The sequence below is a fragment of the Perognathus longimembris genome, chromosome 4, assembly GCF_023159225.1.
Source record: "Perognathus longimembris pacificus isolate PPM17 chromosome 4, ASM2315922v1, whole genome shotgun sequence".
Classification (NCBI taxonomy): Eukaryota; Metazoa; Chordata; class Mammalia; order Rodentia; family Heteromyidae; genus Perognathus; species Perognathus longimembris.
Window position 1 is genome coordinate 73,426,749 of NC_063164.1, and position 20,009 is coordinate 73,446,757.

Consider the following 20,009-nt stretch of genomic DNA (forward strand, 5'->3'; position numbering starts at 1 on the left):
TTTTGCCTCCTTTTTCATGCAAAAGAAATATCCTAACAATGCATTATACAAAGCAGAATGTTACCAGAGTGAAGTTCTTTCTTATCAGTTTTGTGTAGCATCTATCTTTAATACTTTTTGGCCTTAGTTCCATAATCCAGTTCAGTGATATAGTACAGTGAAAATTACAAAATAGGACTAAGAAAAGCTTCATATTACCTTCACCACTGCCTTGTTTAATGTGGGTGCTACTGAGGGTTAAAGAGGTTAAATGATTTGCACAATGTCATAGAACCAGTTGATTTCAGTGTTGAAAATAGACTATCATAAATGACTTCAATCTTATGATTATTTTGATACATAGCAATGGATTATAAGTAATTGCTTTGAAATCACTTGTGTTTAATTTTTATTGCATAGAAATTTGTCATTTATTGTAACATCAATGGAAATCCTGTGAATATACAGAGTCAAGAGAGGAATAAATCTAACAATTTTATTCCTATGGAGTACAATTGAATGTTATATCAAAGAAAGATTACTGTTGTTAGCTAATATTGCAACTATACAGGCCAAAGAAATCTATACAGACAGACTTTTGAAGCATGAATGATGTAGAAGAGTTATGTATATTAATTCAGGCTTTCCATGTGCTGTTCAGTGAATTATTAAGCTTGGGAATCTGTGGGAATGTATCAAATATAGTAGTAATTTTGCATTTTTATTCTGCACTATCTCAGACATATTCATATCAGAGAAAAAGCAGCAACATAACACTTTTGCCAGTCAGACAAAATTCTCAACAGTATGTTCTGAGATCAGTCTGTACAAACCACAGCATAGCCACAAACACAACAGCACAAGCACCATCATGTTCTGATCTGATTTTCCCAACTTTCCTTTCTTCCTCTGCAGTGATCTTGGTGACTCTGCAAGTATGGTTTTCTAGAGATGCCACCTTCCATGAAAAATATTTTAATGGATCAATTGATTTGTTTGACTTCATAGTATGATTAATCCTTCTCTGACAGTCTTGCTTACAAACAGGTTCTGCTGAGGTAAAGGAGATCAATAGTTAAAAGGTTGAGACTAGACACTGGACAAGTCAAAGTCAAGAATTCAAATATGAATTGAGAGTGTGTTCATTCTTTTTAAAATTTCAAAATCTTTAATTGTTTTAGACAGATCTGTGTATTATTTGGTGTATCAGTACTCATTGTCTCAGAACACAGCTTCACACATGGATTTTATTTACCTGGAACTGAGAGCTAAGTTTGTTTCATTGATGTTTAACTGACCATGCCCTCCCATTGTTGTATATTATGGAATCCCAAATTCTAAGCCAGGATAACCCTTTGATTTATAGGCAAATAAATGGGTCCAGAGAGATGAATCTATTTATTCAAGTTGAGATTCAGTAGAAGAAAAATGGAAGCAAACATTTGTAGTGAACTTGAAATGTAGCAGGTAGTAAACTGGGCATTTGGGTCTCATTATCATATTGAATTCTGATACTTAAGAAGAAACTTGTCATACTAATATTCTCATGCTGTTAAGAAAATAGTAATTTGGGAGCTTGACTCAAAAGACAGAGTAGTCAAATCTAAGTTTATTGTTGTTTTCTCAGTGAACATTGGTCATTAAATACTGTTACAAAATTACTAAGCAAATAAAGTAAATAATTGTGCTTGCAGTTTTGAAAACACTCACATATGGTAAAGCAGTAAGTTACATGTAGTAGCCTGTATACCTTAAATACATTTTTTTTCTAAAAATGAAAGTTTCCTAAAAGAATTTCCAAATAAATTGCATTTCATAGTACAGTTATTATCAACCAACATGCTATTTAGAGTACACAAAAAGATAAAAGGGTAGAAAATTTATTTTAGTGCTATGTGTGATTTTTTTTGGATTCAGTAGAAGATGTTAGGATTATGCTGCTTGAGAGCCCAGTAAGGCATTTTTTGTCTTCTTGTTCATTGTAGAAAATCTATTTTCCCAGTGTTCTTTTTTATTATCAAGCTCAGAAAAATCTGAAGATGACCAAAGCCACTCTAATCACATTGTATTCTTTTTTTTTTTTTTTTTTTTTTTTTTTTTTTTTTTTAATGTTTATTTTATTTTTATTATTTTTATTTTTTTGCCAGTCCTGGGCCTTGGACTCAGGGCCTGAGCACTGTCCCTGGCTTCTTTTTGCTCAAGGCTAGCACTCTGCCACTTGAGTCACAGTGCCACTTCTGGCCATTTTCTGTATATGTGGTGCTGGGGAATCGAACCCAGGGCTTCATGTATACGAGGCAAACACTCTTGCCACTAGGCCATATCCCCAGCCCCTCACATTGTATTCTTATACACTATTGTCAGCATTTATCTCCTGGTGACTCCTGAGAACAAAAAGTCTCACAGCGTTTGATGATACACAGTTGAATATAGAAAGAAAAAAACAACCAAACAATGAAAACATCCATCTCTATATGTATACATATGTCAAGAGCTTTTTTTTCAGAATATGCAGCTAATGATTTATTAAACTATAGACAAAAATAAAAGCCTTGAGAATGGTTGTGCCAGTCACTTTCTGAATGAATATTAGACTTGAAATTTCCTTAGAAGATATGTATAGGAGGTACATCACAATCACTTATGAATCGTATTTATTATTTAAAACAATAGAGGAAAGACTTATTACCTATTGGTCTTGGAATATACCCAGTTGAAAGTGATGCTACTTGGACTTGACTTGGGAAAGGAGCTATTACTGGAAGATGAATTGGTGTGTAGGCATACACATATGAGCTGTATTAGGTCCTCAAGAGACAGACCAACTATGATTACAGTACTCAAGTTTACAAGAGGAAATATATTTTCACTAAAAAGTGCCAAAAATCTTGTTGAAATAAAGATGAAATTAAAATTATTACCTGCAATTAATAAATATTTATAAATCTATTGTTAAAAATCATAGCCTTGCCTCATTCTTTGCAGTTATCCAAATTCACAGTGACAAGGAATAATTAATTTGCATATACAAATAATTACTTTTGAAAAAATTATGTTTCTCTGGTTACAGTTATAGACAAGCCAAAGTATGGTTGTAATGCAAATAATTCTAGAGAACTTATTTATTGACACATAAATGACCATGCACACACATATTCTCACACACACTCTTCTAATCTAATCTGCCTTATACATTAAGACAAACATGTTACCTAAAGTAGGTAGTACTGCTTTGGATCAAAGCAACTTTGTCCTATCCTAGGATTCATCTACTTCATCTATTTTCTTCATTTTATAGTCCTCACTTTCTGAAAAATGTTGTTTTCCTTTGGTTGTTGTGGTCTTCTGCTTCCTTGTTTGCTCCTCTAAGATTGATAGATGAGTGCTACTTATCTGCATTTCATTGTACAAGGCGATATAACTTTCTAAAGGCAGACTCGAGGAACATTCAGAATAATTACTGGGGAGATTATTTTTCCTTAAAATGGAATTGGCAGAAAAAAGCAAATCTGGTTGACACAGAGAGATACAAGGGACAATACAAGTAAGTAATGGATGATAAAACTGAAAGTTCGAAGAAAAAGACTTTATGAATTTGAAATTCATAACGGGATAGCTATGCATTTTGGGAGCAACATCTCAATTCTCAGAGTTTCTTGGAAGGGGCTGTTTAAAGCCACTGTCTTTATACACTGGTATGATAATTTATTCACAGCAAAGGAGGTCATTAGAAAGGTGAAAAATGCCACTAGATGAAGAACGTCAAATATTTCATCTTGTATGCCAAATCTACTTGATTTGTAGTGACTGTCTACAGAAATGTGGACAAGAAAACTCTAAAATTTTTATAAACCTAACAGTTCAGTTTGCTGTGATTGATGTGATGCCTACATGGCCATAGATATGTGAGTTATTGGCATAGTCCATGTTAGCATTTCCCTAGCTTCAGGTCCTCAGCTCCTCCCATTAGGCTCCCGGAGCCACCCATACATAATGAGCCACTCCTACTCACTATTAAGACCTACCTAGTTCCCATTTACCCCCAGAGAGAAGCTGCCACCTGGATAAGGTGCAGGCGCCATGTAGCTATGGCCCCCACTAATAAACTTCCTTATGAACCTTCTGTCTGTAATTATCTCTGCATGGTCCCCTGGGATGGCTGGGACATATCCTTTCATTGGTGCCAAAACCCAGGATAGGTTCCCTGGTGGATTTACTCCCCCAGTTCTGGGGGGTCCAAGCTGCCCCCGGGACCTATTCTGCTGACCTAACCCCACCCAAGGGCCACCGAGGTAACTTTTCCTGACCGAGAGCTCTACTTCCATCCACCACCACAACAACAGATTTGAACCTCCAACCAGGGTGAGTGACCATTTAACCTGGGGCTTGGATCTGGTTTTCCGTAGGGTCACAAGGCTGAGGATTCAGAGCCACACCATTTTCTGTAGGGTTAAGGGCCGAGGCTTCCAAGCCACACAGAGAAAAAAGAAAAAATCTTGGCCCCAAGTTATGAGCCCCACTCCCAGGTACCAGTAGTCACAGGGCTAGGTCTAGTTCAGCTCTGCTGGTCACTCATCTAGTGGGGGACAGTAAGTCCTCTGAGCAGTCAGATGGAATTCTACCTCCTTATGAACCTTCATAACCTTAAGAACCTTCTTCTGTCTGTGATTATCTCTGCATGGTCTTGTCAGATGGCCAGGATATATCCTTTCATTGGTGCCAAACCTGGGGTAGGTTCCCTGGTGGATTTGTTCCTCATTTCTGGGGGGGTCCAAGCTGCCCCCCGGGACCTATTCTGCTGTCCGAAGCCCACCCAGAAGACCACTGATGTAACTTCTCCTGATCAAGCGCTCTACTTCCATCCACCACAACAATGACAAATTTGAACCTCTAACCAGGGTGAATGATCATTTAACTGGGGGCTCAGATCCAATTTTCCATAGGGTCACAGGGCCAAGGCTTCAGAACCACACAAAGAGAAAAAAAATCTTGGAGCCACGTTCCAAGCCCCACTTCCAGGGACCTTATGTCACCGGGCTAGGTAAGTCAAGGGGATCATCAATTGTTCTGATGACTCCATTTCTGTTTATTCTCTCACAGTGACTCCATTTTGGCGTCAACTGAACAGAACCCCACTGGGACGCTGGTAGGTTATCTCTAGTTCAGCTCCCCTGGTCACTCATCAAGTGGGGGACAATCTAAAATGCTTCAGGAAAGCTGCTCAAGTTTGAGCCCAATCTTACAAATTTGGAACTCCATGTGGCCCCTTCATGGGACCTCTGATATTTTACAGGACTTACATAACTTCTATGAGGCCTCAGGAAGATGGAATTCTCTCTCTCTCTCTCTCTCTCTCTCTCTCTCTCTCTTTCTCTCTCTGCCTCTCTCTAAACTCTGCCTGCCTGCTTGCCTGCCTGTGATACAGGATGGACTGGCACTAGCTTCCAAAGGTACTAATGTTTAACATTTGCTTTGAAAGACACAAAGGAAGATTTTCTGTTCTTGTTATTGATGTTTGTTAAGCTTGGAGATTTGGTGAAATTCTGCATGTTGTTGCCTAAATCCTTAGATTTCTGTAGCATTGACCACGTGGTGGAAAATAGAATTGATTTTAGCAAGCGCCATCTTGGTTCCATCAAGGTTCCAAAAACTCTTGGAGGTGGAGTCCAACCCATCCTCCAGGAAATGGGTGTGCCAAATTCCTAGAGGTTGGGGAGCAGAATGTGGAGACCCAACTCCTGGTAACCCTGCCCCTCTACCCTGAACTCTGTAACTGCTGCCTTGCAATTCAAATGCTCGGAATGTGAAAGTGGCTTGCTGTGAGTCTGCTAAGGCTCTGACCAGCTTTGCCACCATTATACCATGCAACATTTTTGTGTTCTGTTTTTGTCCTGTCTCCCATCTCCTGGACCTTCTCTGGTCATAGAATCCCACTTCAGCTCCCCATTGGAGCTGAACTGGTTTCTCAAAATGTTGTTTCTCCATTTCCTCACTGTATAATCTGTGAAAATTTTTGTTTGCTGCAAAAGTTTTTGTTTTCTAACTGACCATGTGGTTCTAAAATATGGGCAAGATAATGTTATTTTGCCACTGGAATTCCAGAAAACTTACATGGCCAATTTAAAAAAGAAAATTCTAAGCGTGCCCTAAAGCTTGTGCACAACTATCTGTCTGTCTGTAAAATATGTAAAAAAAAAAAAAAAACACAAAAAACTGGCATAATGGTTTCAAAATTACTTGCTTTTGACTACTATTTTAACTTACTTTAAGTCTATGTTAAACTGATACTTGCAGCCTGTGGGTGGAGTCACATTGAACAGCCTGGAGGAAATCCTGACTCCAATCACCAGACTCCAAGCCAACAAGCAAACAAACAAACAAAAAAAAAACAGGTTTTAAACCCAAACTGATCATGTTTGGGTGCAAGCAAATGTGTCTAAGAAAAATTTTGAAAGGTTCAAATATGCACCAGGTGGTATAAGTACAAGGATGTAAAATCAGTGTGTTATTCTTTATGTCCATCTATGCTAAAAGTCAAGTGTACATCTGATCCTGACAATTCTTTGGTATAGATTGAATTTTTGCTTCTCCATTTTTCTCTCCTGTGCTCTCATAAACTCTTTAAGATCAAGGGACCAGAGTCATTTTGGAACAAGTGTGCAAATGTGGCTGCTGACCTTGATTTTCCTGACCCAGGATTGACATTTTGCTTTATAGGATGCAGGTCGACATGTGTTCTCTTTCACCTGCCGGTAAGGTTAAATGATACGATTTGATGGCACATGGATATCATTTAGTCTCTGTAGTGTGATGACTCTTGTGAGCACCTAGCTGCCTTTGCATGTTATTTATGCTATTTTGCAGTTAGATGCATTTTAGTAAATAGCAAAAAGGTGCCAAGTTTGGATTCTTGGCACAATACTAGTCATTAAATAGCCCAATAAACTCTAAAGTACTATTCAGTTATTTTTTGAAGACTCCTAACACATCTACTGAGTTTTGTCATTGAAGAACTCTGGCAAGTATTTGTTGGTCAATTCTCAACAAGTTACAGGTAAGCTCTACTCCTATTGTTCTCCTGTTGCTTTAATTGGAAATAAAAAGGCTTTTGTGGCAAAGACTCCTTGGATTGCAGTTCAAAGCCATCCCAGGCAGAAAATCTCTCCCAACTAACCAGCAAAGAGCCAGACTGGAAGTTTGGCTCAAGAGACTCATATCATAGTAACCAGCCAAATGCTGGAAGTGGCACCATGGCTCAAGTGGTAGAGCGCTAGCCTCGAGGAGAAGTGCTCAGAGACAGTGCCCAGGCCTTGAGTTCAAACCCCTTAAATGTCAACTGGGACAAGCTATTCAAGCAATGAGCACCTATACATTCAGGACGATGTCAATATTGACAACGAGGAACCATGGAGAGGAATAAGAGAAGATGAAGTCTCATTTTTAAATGGAGTTAATTTAAGCTTGCCCTTTCAAAATTAGTCAGAGCTGGCAGATTAAGAGGAATGGTTCTTTACCCACCTAATGTCCATACCTGTCCATTTTCCATCTGGACAGAAACTTTCATTCTTGCCTTTGTTACTTGCTATTTGTGTGTATGTATGTATGTATGTATGTGTGTATGTATATATTTATGTATGTATGTATGTATGTATATATTTGTGTGTATATATGGATATATGTGCGTGTACACACACACACATATATATATGTATGTATTTATGTATAAATATATATAGCATCTGACTGGTTACTCCCAACCAGTCCACTATACCTAAACACTCCCTTCGTGCCCTGAGTTCAGTTATTCCTCCTTCCTTGTAATGGACCACAATTGGGTTTATGCTCCAAATGGAACTTTTCTGGCTTATGGTCAGCATGTATTCTCCCATACCATTCATATTAACTGGTCCTGTGAACTTGTCGCCTTTTGCCTGACCTTTTCAAAAGTCTCTTTTAAAAAGATAACACCCTCACCCAGGACACCACCTGGGAACTTGCAGTTCAAGGCCATCCTCTTACTACAGGCAACTGGAGGCTTCACTTACACTGCTTTGCCCAGCACAGATCTGGATCCTGAAGACCCCAGCCCCAGTGACTCCTAGATGTGCCCAAGCTGCAGGAAGTAGCCAGAGGAGACCATGACACCCATTGACCCTGATAACCATTCTGGTTGAAATGACGAGGACTTTAACAACCAAATTGTTGAATATTTCTTGGACGGTATCTGGCCTAATGACAAATCAGGGACCCCTGACTACTTTGCCCCTTTACAGCAGGAAGTAGCTCCAGAAGAAACAACCTCCAACCATACTCCCAGCCTGGTGCACCTCAACACTTATTAATAAACAACAAATGGTGAAATGTTAGCTTTTCCCTAACCTCAGGTCCTCAGCTCCTCCCTTTAGGCCATACCTAATAAGCCACTCCTACTCACTATTAAGACCTACCTGCTTCCCCTTTACCCTCAGACAGAAGCTGCCACCTGGATAAGGTGCAGACACCATGTAGCTTCCTCTCCCGTGGGAGCATTAGCCCCACTAATAAACCTCCTTATAAACCTTCCTCTCCTGTCTGTGATTATCTCTGCATGGTCCCCTCGGATGGCCAGGACATATCCTATCAGCCCAAGCAATGTTTTTTCTATTCCTGTATTAAATATCCTTATATAATTGGATCTAAATCCATTTACAAAAATCAAAATATGACAGAAAAGTTTCACTCCTTAGTCTTGAGGGTCTTTATAACCGTTGAGAATGGTTGGTCGAAACAGTTGAAGTTTATTCAGTGGTGTGTCCCAGAAAGTTTGAACAGGATTTTTTGCATAGAAATTTGTGGTATTCAAGAGCACCAAGTAAGCTGACATTTAACACAGCAAGTATCAGAGTATAATTCTGGAATTAGAGGTAAAATTTACAACTAAACAAGAAATTCTAACATGAAGCTTGGTTTTATTCTTTGAAAAAATATATTAGGTCTGAGACCATGAATATAGTATGAGTACCATTTTTAAAGTAGATTTGGGTCCTTTCACATAGATAACTATATTGAATCCCTTGAAGGCATTCATAACCCACTACAATAAAGAAAATCTTTCCAGGTGCTTGTTAATGTGGAGTAGCCCAAGATGGAACAGAGCGGGACAGCAAGTTTACCGAAGTTTAAATGTGTATCTCAAGGCTGCTTTGGTAGTACCCAAAGTTAGAACTGACCGAATCATCAATATAGAAGTGAAGTGCACACTAGAAACATCAGGATATGTGGCTCAGAAAATACCTGTTATAGTCAGTTCATGATACAGAATCTCCAGCTTTCTTGACATTCTCATATATGAAATTATATATCTCGAGTTTTCATCTATATTTATAAGCTGGTTTTCTCTCTTAAGTTTGAAAATTTTCTTAGAAAAACTTGAATGTTGCATATATAATATATATAGCATACATTTATATCTTATATGAATGAGTTGATTTCATGGTTTTCTAAGTGTACATTATTTATTAATGTTGAATAAGTGGCATTAGGGGGCTGGGGATATGGCCTAGTGGCAAGAGTGCCTGCCTCGGATACACGAGGCCCTAGGTTCGATTCCCCAGCACCACATATACCAAAAACGGCCAGAAGCGGTGCTGTGGCTCAAGTGGCAGAGTGCTAGCCTTGAGCGGGAAGAAGCCAGGGACAGTGCTCAGGCCCTGAGTCCAAGGCCCAGGACTGGCAAAAAATAAAAAATTAAAAAAATTAAAAAAAATAAGTGGCATTAGAGGACAAATAAAAATATATGGAAAATATACAATAGGAAAAATGAAAGAAGAGGATCCATGAACATAGAAGTATCTAGCATTGATTGTTTCTTTCCTTTTTGCTTTGTTTGGTGTTTAGAAACAAATTCTCACTATCTAGCACATGTTCACCTTGAACTTATGATTCTCTACCCTATGATTACCAAATCCAGACTGCTGGCTACAGACTAATGGTTTTGGAATAACAAAGAACAGAGAAAAATCCCGCAAGAATATTATTAGAAATGTTTTCATATAAATCTGTAACTTCTCTGTATCACACTTTGACAATAAAACAAAAGAAATTTTGGCTGATGAAAAATGTTTCTGGCATAATTCTTACTGGATAATATTCCAGAGGGTGGTCTTGGACAATGTGCAAAGTTAAGAAATATAGGACTTTTTTTATTTTAATAGTAAAGCTTCCTGTTTCAAAAATGCCATATTTCTAAGCAAATTGGAATGTTTGGCCACTATCACACAGAATGTAAGAAGAGTGAACAGGGCTTAGGGAAAAAAATGTTACTTGGAACTGATCTTTGCTTAGAACACAAGGTATTATACCATGTTACATAGTCATGACTTCATGAATCAGTGAAAGAGTCTGTGTGTGTGTGTGTTTGTGTACATGCACATGTACGAACATGCACAGGAGTTTATATATGTGCTTATAAGTAAATGTGTTTGAGTGTTATGATCTCATGTGGATACCTATGTTTCCCTCTAAAGGGAATATATTTTATTTGTTCTAGGCAAGCTTAATAGCCCACTTTTACAGTTAATTGTACAAAATCATTGAACCTCTTTCAGTGAACTTCATGACTAAGATTCAGAGTTGAATAATTTAAAATGTATATTTATGCATATTAATAATCTATATATGTTAAAGGGCTATTGGTTTTACTGGAGTGGAGGAAATAGTTTCTCATCATTTTTTGTTATTGTTTTCTAAATCTTGAAATGCATTTTAGATTTGATTATAATCACATCTAGACATTTAGTATAGTTGAAATTGTTTCTTAAAAAATAATATTGGTAACATCATCTTTCACGTTTTCTATTTTAGTTGATAATACACAAGTCTCTCTTTCTCACTCTCTATGTATACATAATTATAGAAAACAGCATGAAATTTCAGTGTACTTATACATTATGGGATGGCTAAGTCAAACTTTATGGCATATACATTAGTCATATTTTTACCATTGGACTTTGGCAAAAATACTCTCACTGAATTTCCAAGTATATAATAAAGTTACTGACTGTGTCGTCATGATGTTCAATAGTTCTGTGGAGCTTACTAGTCCAGCTAAAATTTATTGTGTCTTTTGATAAACATTACAATAGCTCTTGGCCTCAGGCTCTAGTAACTGTCATTTACTCATTATGAGTTTAAATTTTTTTGCACTCTGCATATGTGTGAGATCATGTAGTATTTGCATTTTTGTGTCTTTTACAGATTTATTCATTCTGCATTGTTATGAACTACAGGTAATGTGAATACATGCTATAGTTTCTGAATCCCTTCTTCTGTTGATGAACACTTACCACCCACATTGCATCATAATAGTGATTCTAAATAGTGCTTATTTGCAGATGGGAGTGTAGAACTTTTAGTATGTGTTAAGCCTTTTACCATATCCAGCTTTGAAGTTTATGTGATCAATCCAATATCATTAACAGAGAAAATCTCTAGCAAAATATTACATAATGAGGGAATTATGGAGTGTGTAATTAATGTATGCACTAATGAACAAACTGAGAATTACTATGTCTTGAAAATACACTATAGCTACATTATTTTTTAAATTATGTAAATGATTTGGGAAATGAAGTTATATATTACTTGACATTTTGAATTTAACTGATGGCAGGGAATCCCTATATTACTCTAAAAAACTTGGATGACTAGGGGTAAAACACCATAAACAAGAAATCAAGAAAGTAGATAATTATACATAGATGTTATCATTTGACCAAGAATTATGCCAGGCACCTTTAACTATAAGTCTTAGCTTTTAAAAGTTGTTTTGTTATGACAGTGAATGTAAGAGAAAAAAAGTGGAATTCTAATTTAGTGTAGCTATGTATAATTTTTTTTTGTTTTTGTCTTTCCATGTTTTACCTTAATAGCATTAGGTATGTGTATCCTGCTTGCATCTTGGTGTTCATTATCCAAAATTGTGTGAATTATCCATCTCACCTCTCAAGTTTTGAGGTACTTAAAGAATAAAGGTAAGGGTTTTAAGTACTAATTTGCATATAAAAGTTTTTTTTCTTATCTGATTTTATTTTGAAATTTACATGAATTGTTGAACCTAGGACTTTGCAAAATAAAGATCTGGTCTGTGATTGTTCTGCAGATTATAGCAAAAGTTATAAAATATGTGATTCCAAGAAAGGGGAGTATTCAAGGTAACAGTAGTGCTTCAACAATAAGGAAATTCCTACACAAGTTTCCAATGTCCAATTTCCACTGAAGTAGGGCAAGTGACCACATGCACATGATAGGGGCTACAAAACAAGAGAACCCTGAGCTTAAGCTACCACATCTTTCATATAAGACAGTAAGCAGTTAGCCCCTCACTGCTAAGGAAGTCACTAACTTTACAACAAAAATGGAATATCTTGGTGTTGAAGACTTGTGGAAATGTGGAAAGCCCAATACTCAAAAGAACTCTAAACATTCATAAATGTCATAATTGTAAGCAGTGGGAAATAGTTACAAGGCAAACCATAGGACTAAGGGTCTTAATGTAGTAAATATGAGATAGATGAGAGCCTCACAACAGCAGTTTAGCAGTATGAATATCTTAGGATGAAAATTACACTTTTCTAGTTTAATTTTATCCTCTGTATTTAGTGTCTCTCAGCATTGGTGACAACTTTCTAATGTTAATTCATATAGCTCTACCTATATATTATAAGAAAAGTTAAGAAAATCAGAGTTTACCCTTAGTTACTCTCAAGAACACACTATCAGCAATAGGTTCTACAACTTAACTTACAGGAATAATTTTAACAAGTAATTAATAGTTAGTTATTAAAAATTATTATTAAGTCCATGTACAAAAAAGATAACATTGTGTTTGTCAGCTTATAACACTTCTTGATCAATGACCCTACTCCTATGATTATTAAACTTCTCTGTTTACATACATTTGACTCTGGAATATTTGATAAATACTTTACATCAATTTACACATGATAAAATCTCCAGAATTGAATAAATCGATCAGCAACAAAAATCTAAGGCGCTCACTCTCTACAAGTTATAGGAGAGCTGAGCTGGCTAGCTACCACTCTGACTACTATCACATCTGCTAATTATTGTATAAAAGTTAAAAATTTTAAAAATCCTCTTAAGCTATGGCTAATTGTTTTGTATCTTGTCACAAAATAAAAAGACTCTTTTATCTTAATTGTCAACATAATTTCTCCATATTGGAAACAAAGCCTCACAATATGTTTCATAAGCAGAAACATTGAAAATAAGCCATTTTCCATTGATATCTTCCTTGTCATCAACAGAAGTGATGCGGATTGTCTCCACTCTCACTGTTTCTATGATCTCACTTCATGCAATTCATTCCATTACTATGTCCTTTGTCAAAGAAACACAATCTAAGAACACAGCTGTACTTCACTGACATTGTCTGAGGTTCATGAGGTAAAATGCATCTACTCCATTCAGCACACAAAGGTTCAGTTCCACAGAGGCTGTTTTCTGCTTTTAAAAAGTTTCATAGGAAGTGAATTAATGTATTAGTTTTTACAGTCTGTACAATATAAAAGAGACTCAGATTAAGCTAGCAGACTTGCTATTTGACAGTTTATAAAATATTTTAGTATCTTTTTGGCAGTAGCAGTTTGAATGTTGGCAAATGTACACATTGCTTGCAGTTTCAAAGCCTTATAATGAGCGTTTTCCACTGTAATAGCAGAGAGATGAAATTTGGATAAACCACTTAGAGTTGTGAACTCTGACATGCATGGTAACAATGTCTTTGTGAAAGAATTTTGTCAAGTATTGGAGCTCCTACTAATAGCACATCCATCTTTCTGCACACTATAAATCTTAAGAAAATTTCTATTACTCTGCAATTTGTCTGGCTTATGCTATTTATTAGCCATTTTATTCTGCTGCTTTAAGAAGTAATGTGATGTTCATTTTATTGCTGGTTCAATAAATTGTTAATTATAATGCAGTGATTGCAGCTGACGTGATTTAAAAGCCACATTAGCACTATAGCATTAAGTTTTAACTATTTTACCCTTCAATTCCCTGTTTATACAACAGTAAAAGGAAATAGCCTTACTAATTTAAAAATTAAGGAACTTATATCTATTGATCACATGATACATTAGAAACTTTTCTTATGATAAAGATAAACTTTTATTTTCAAAATGAGGTGAAGAATACATAATGAAACCAAGAAAAAGATGTCAGCCAGGGAAGTCAAAATAATATTAGTGAAGTTAGCTTTTTCCATGCATATTGATATTTCAGCCTTTGTAAATATTTTAACCTATAGCACTAAGCAACAACAACAGAAGAAAGATTCCTAAACAGCATAATATAAGTGGATTTTGGATGCTATATTCAATATCCTATCACAAATGGCCAAAAAATGGAACAAAGCAATCATCCCAGAATTTTTTAGGCTTAATTTAAACAATAATTTTATCTAGAATATAAATATCAGTTTTACATCATATATCTTTCAAGTTTTGCTACAACATACTCTCTTGAACAAAGAAATCATGCCATTTTTAGTATTGCATACATTAGCAGTTCATTAGATACTGCTTAATGTGGAAATTCTATATTTTTATTCTATGCTCTGGATTTTTTCTCATTGTCTTCAACTCATTGAAATCAAGGATTTCTAGCTTCTTTGCTGATAATCCCGTCAGCTTCCTGGGGAAAAAAACCTCACCTTGACCTTCAAGTAAATATCAATGGCCCAATCTGTGCATTTTGAATGTTGAGTGACCTAGGATGTGTTAGTGAGATTTTGTTCACATTTCAGCTGGTAAAACAGGTTGACCTATGAATGTTAGTTAGGGTTTGCTTTGTAAATGTGGGAAATGAAAAATAATATTGATTGCATACATCACCCTGAAAAGATGTTGGATTTGGGGGAAGATTGGCCTTCATTTTTTTACTTTTTGGTAGAAATATTTGTGAAACTTTATTGAATTTACACACATCAAAAAAGTTCTGTGTCCCAAGCATTCCATTTTATGTTAGAAGCAAATGGTAGATACTCTTTGAAATGGTACACCAGGAGCTTAATTATATTCCTTTTCTCCCATTCTCATCAAAGCATTGTCCTATCTGTAGACTTAGAATTTATTCCATTTTAGTGTGTTTTGGGGTTGTTGTTTTTGTTGTGAGTATACACATGTATTAAAGGTATCCATATATAATTGGGAACTTCTAAGATTTACACAACAGTGCTTGGTAAGGTCTGTTTAGGGTCGTAAACAGTGCTCACAGGCGCTTGTAGTTTGGCATTCCCAATCCAAATGGGCAGAAGAAACACAAGAAAAATGGCAAACAATGGAGACTTATCTCCCACTCAAAACAAGCAGGAAGCAGAGCAGTCAATCAAAGACATAGAAGAGAACCCTCAAAATGCTCTACAAAGTTTAGAGATAAACATGATAAATGAAAAGTTTGAATCTCTTCAGTCAATAGTTCTAGAGTGTGTGGAGGCAAAGCAAAAATTAATGGAGAATTTCATGGCCTCCACAAGTAGAAAGGTAAATGAACTTCAAGAGTCAAATGAAAAGATAACTACCCAGCTAAAAGATTGGAAAGACAGCACTCAAAACCAAATTAATGAAGTTAATGAAGTAAAGAAGTCCATGCAGAACCTAAGAGATAATTTTAGCAAGGACATGGAAATCATCAGGAAAGACCAGTCAGAAGGAAAAGAGATTCGAAATAAAGTAGCTAGCCTACAGTCCCAACAAACTGAAGCAAAGGATCAAATCTCAGGAGCTGAAAATTCTCTAGAATCTATGGAGAAAGATAAAAAAGCAATACAAAACCAATCCAATCGACAAAACAGATCACTTCATGAGCTTCAAGATACAATCAGAAAGCCCAATTTATGGATAATAGGTGTTGAGGAAAATCTGGAGAAGGAAGTTAATGGAATAGGCAACCTATTTAAAACAATATTAGCCGAGAACTTCCAAAATACCCAGAAGGATAGGCCTATACAGACACAAGAAGCATTTAGAACCCCAAACCGACCAGACCAGAATAGGACATCCCAACAACACATTGTGATCAAAACAGGATCAATAGAGTCCAAGGAAAGAAATCACATATAAAGGAAAATCCATCAGAATTACCCCAGACTTCTCAGCAGAGACCATGAAAGCAAGGGGAGCCTGGAATGAGGTATGCCAAACCCTATATAAAAATAACTACCAATCAAGAATAGTGTATCCAGCTAAACACTCATTCATAGCCGAAGGTCAAATAAAAGTCTTGCACAGTAAGGAAAAACTGAAATAATATATCTTCACCAAACCTGCTTTACAGAAAATCGTCAAAGATGTACTATACAGGGAAAATAATCAAGATCACAATGCAGACAGAGAAATGAACCCTTAAGAGTAAACCAGAGGGCTGGGAATATGGCCTAGTGGCAAGAGTGCTTGCCTCCTACACATGAAGCTCTCGGTTCGATTCCCCAGCACCACATATATGGAAAACAGCCAGAAGGGGCGCTGTGGCTCAGGTGGCAGAGTGCTAGCCTTGAGCAGGAAGAAGCCAGGGATGGTGCTCTGGCCCTGAGTCCAAGGCCCAGGACTGGTCCAAAAAAAAAAAAAAGAGAGAGTTAACCAGAATATCAGATCAACAAATGAGGAGACTCAGCCTTTAACAAGATAGGGATAATAATGAAAGGAACAAATGATCAGCTCTCAATCCTAACTCTCAACATTAGTGGACTTAATTCTCCAATCAAATGACATAGGCTCATAAATTGGATCAAAAATCAAGATCGATCTTTTTGCTGCCTCCAAGAGACAAATCTATCCAGCAAAAGTAAACATCTAAACGTGAAAGGCTGGAATCAAATCTATCAAGCGAATGGCCCCCATAAGTAGGCCGGAGTTGCAATCCTAGTATAATTGACTTCAAATTAAAAAAGGTAAGAAGAGACAAAGAAGGTTACTACATACTAGTAAGGGATCACTCCTACAGGAAGATATAACCATCTTAAATATCTACACACCAAATACAGCAGCACCCAACTTCATCAAAAAAACACTACTGACTCTAAAAACACTCATAAACCCAAACACATTGATAGTTGGGGACTTTAACACTCCACTAACACCTCTGGATAGCTCAACACTCCAAAAACTGAACAAAGAAACCACAGAACTAAACAATTCCGTAGTACATCTAGACTTAATTGACATCTACAGAATATTCCACCCTGCAACAAGAGAAGACACATTCTTCTCAGCAGCACATGGAACATGCTCCAAAATAGATCACATCTTAGGGCACAAAGAAAATCATACAAATTCAGAAGTATCAAATCCATTCCCTGCATTCTATCAGACCACAATGGAATAAAAGTAAAGCTCCACTCAAACAGCCATCACAGAAAATCCTACAGTTCATGGAGACTAAACAACACACTGCTGAACCATCAGTGGGTCATTGAAGAAATTAAAAACTGAAATTTAAATGTTTATGGAACTCAACCAAGTTGAGGACACAAAGTACCAGCTCCTTTGGGACATAGCAAAGGCAGTACTTAGAGGAAAATTTATATCTTTGAGTGCATACACCAACAAACTGGAGAAAGAGCAACTCAATAATTTAAGGAAGCACCTTAATTTCCTTGAGAGAGAACAACAAGCCAAACCCCAAGTCAATAAACAGAAGAAAATAATTAAAAGAAATCAGAATTAAATCAATTAGAGATGAAAAAAAATCGAAAGAATCAACAAAACAAAGACTTGTTTCTTTGAAAATCATCAACAAGATAGATAGACCCCTGGCAAACCTGACCAAAAAACGAAGGCAGCACACTCAAACAAGATAAGAGATGAATCAGGTAACATAACCACAGAAACAACCAAAATTGAGACCATAATAAGGGACTATTTTGCAAACCTTTATGCCAACAAATTGGAGAACTTGGAAGAAATGGATGATTTCCTAGAAAAAATTCATATCCCCAAACTCAACCATGAAGATTTAAACCTTCTAAATAGACCCATATCCAGTATTGAAATAGAAACGGCAATAAGTGATCTCCCATCCAAGAAAAGCCAAGGTCCAGATGGATTCACAGGAGAATTCTACAAGGCCTTCAAAACAGAACTACACCAATATTTCTCAAACACTTCAATGAAATTGAAAGAGAATGTTCACTACCAGACACACTCTATGAAGCCAGTAAACCCTCATCCCAAAATCAGGCAGGGACTCATCACGGAAAGAGGACTATAGACCGATTTGCCTGATGAACATAGACTCCAAAATTTTCAACAAAATTCTGGCCAATAGACCTCAAGAGGTCATCAAAAAATATCATACACCACAATCAAACTGGATTCTTCCAGGGATGCAAAGTTGGTTCAATGCACGCAAGTCAATTAATGCAATTCACCAAATCAACCGCAGCAAGGTAAAGAACCACACGGTTATATCACTCGATGCGGAGAAAGCATTTGATAAAAATCCAGTACCCATTTATGCTAAAAGCCCTGGAAAAACTGGGATTCCAGGGAACATTCCCAAATATAATCAAGCAGTTTATGACAAACCAACAGCAAGACTAACTCTAAATGGTGAAAAACTAAAGCCATTCCCTTTAAAATCAGGAACAAGGCAGGGATGTCTTCTCTCTCCCCTTCTCTTCAACATACTACTAGAATTCCTAGCCAGAGCAATTAGGCAAGAAGAAAACATAAAGAGGAACCAAATAGGAAAATATGTAGTTAAACTTTCTTTCTTTGCAGATGACATGAGCCTATACCTAAAGAACCCCATAGACTCTACCCCTAAGCTACTAGAGCTGATCCAAAACTTTGGCAAAGTTGCAGGATATAAAATAAACCCTCAAAAATCAATGGCCTTTCTCTATGCTAAAGACCCAAAGACTGAGGCTGAAATCAGGAAAACTACTCCTTTTGCAATAACCTCAAAAAACATAAAGTACTTAGGAATAACATTAACCAAAGAAGTGAAAGACCTCTATGATGAGAACTTTAAAATCAGGAAAAATGAAATTAAGGCAGAACTAAGGAAATAGAGAAACCTCCTGTGCTCCTGGATTGGGAGGATTAATATAATCAAAATGGCAATATTGCCAAAGGCTATCTACAAATTCAGTGCAATACCCATTAATATCCCAACACCATTCTTTAATGAAATAGAGGAAGCAATCCAGAAATTCATATGGAACAATAAAAGATCTAGAATAGCAAAAACAATCCTAAGCAGAAAGAACAGTGCTGGAGGAATTACAATACCCAACTTCAAGCTGTATTATAAAGCTATAGTAATAAAAACTGCTTGGTCTTGGCACTGGAGCAGGCCTGAAAACCAATGGAACAGAACTGTGTACCCAGAAATGAACACACAGAACAATGCCTAGTTAATCTTTGATAAAGGAGCTAAAACAATCGTCTGGAAGAAAGATAGCCTGTTTAACCAATGGTGCTGGCAAAACTGGTTCAATACATGAAATAAAGTAAAACTAGATCCTTATATATCACCCTGCACCAAAATCAATTCCAAACGGATGAAAGACCTACAAATCAAAACAGACAGCATGAAAACACTATTCGAAGGAGTAGGAGAAACACTTGGGCTCCTTGGACAGGATGGAACTTTCTTAACAAAGACCCAGAAATGCTACAAATCAAAGAAAGGTTAGACAAATGGGACTGCATCAAACTGCAGAGCTTCTGCAGGGCAAAGGACATAGCTTGCAAGATAAACAGAAAGCCCACAGATTGGGAGAAGATCTTTATTGGCCATTCAATGGACAAAGGCCTCATATCTAAAATATATGCAGAACTAAAAAAATTACCTTCCTCCAAAACAAAACTGCAAAGAACCAATAGCCCCCTCATCAAGTGGTCTAGAGACTTAAAAAGAGACTTCTCTGATGAGGAAATGAGAATGGCCAAGAGACATATGAAAAAGTGCTCTACATCACTGGCCATAAAAGAAATGCAAATCAAAACAACATTGAGATTCCA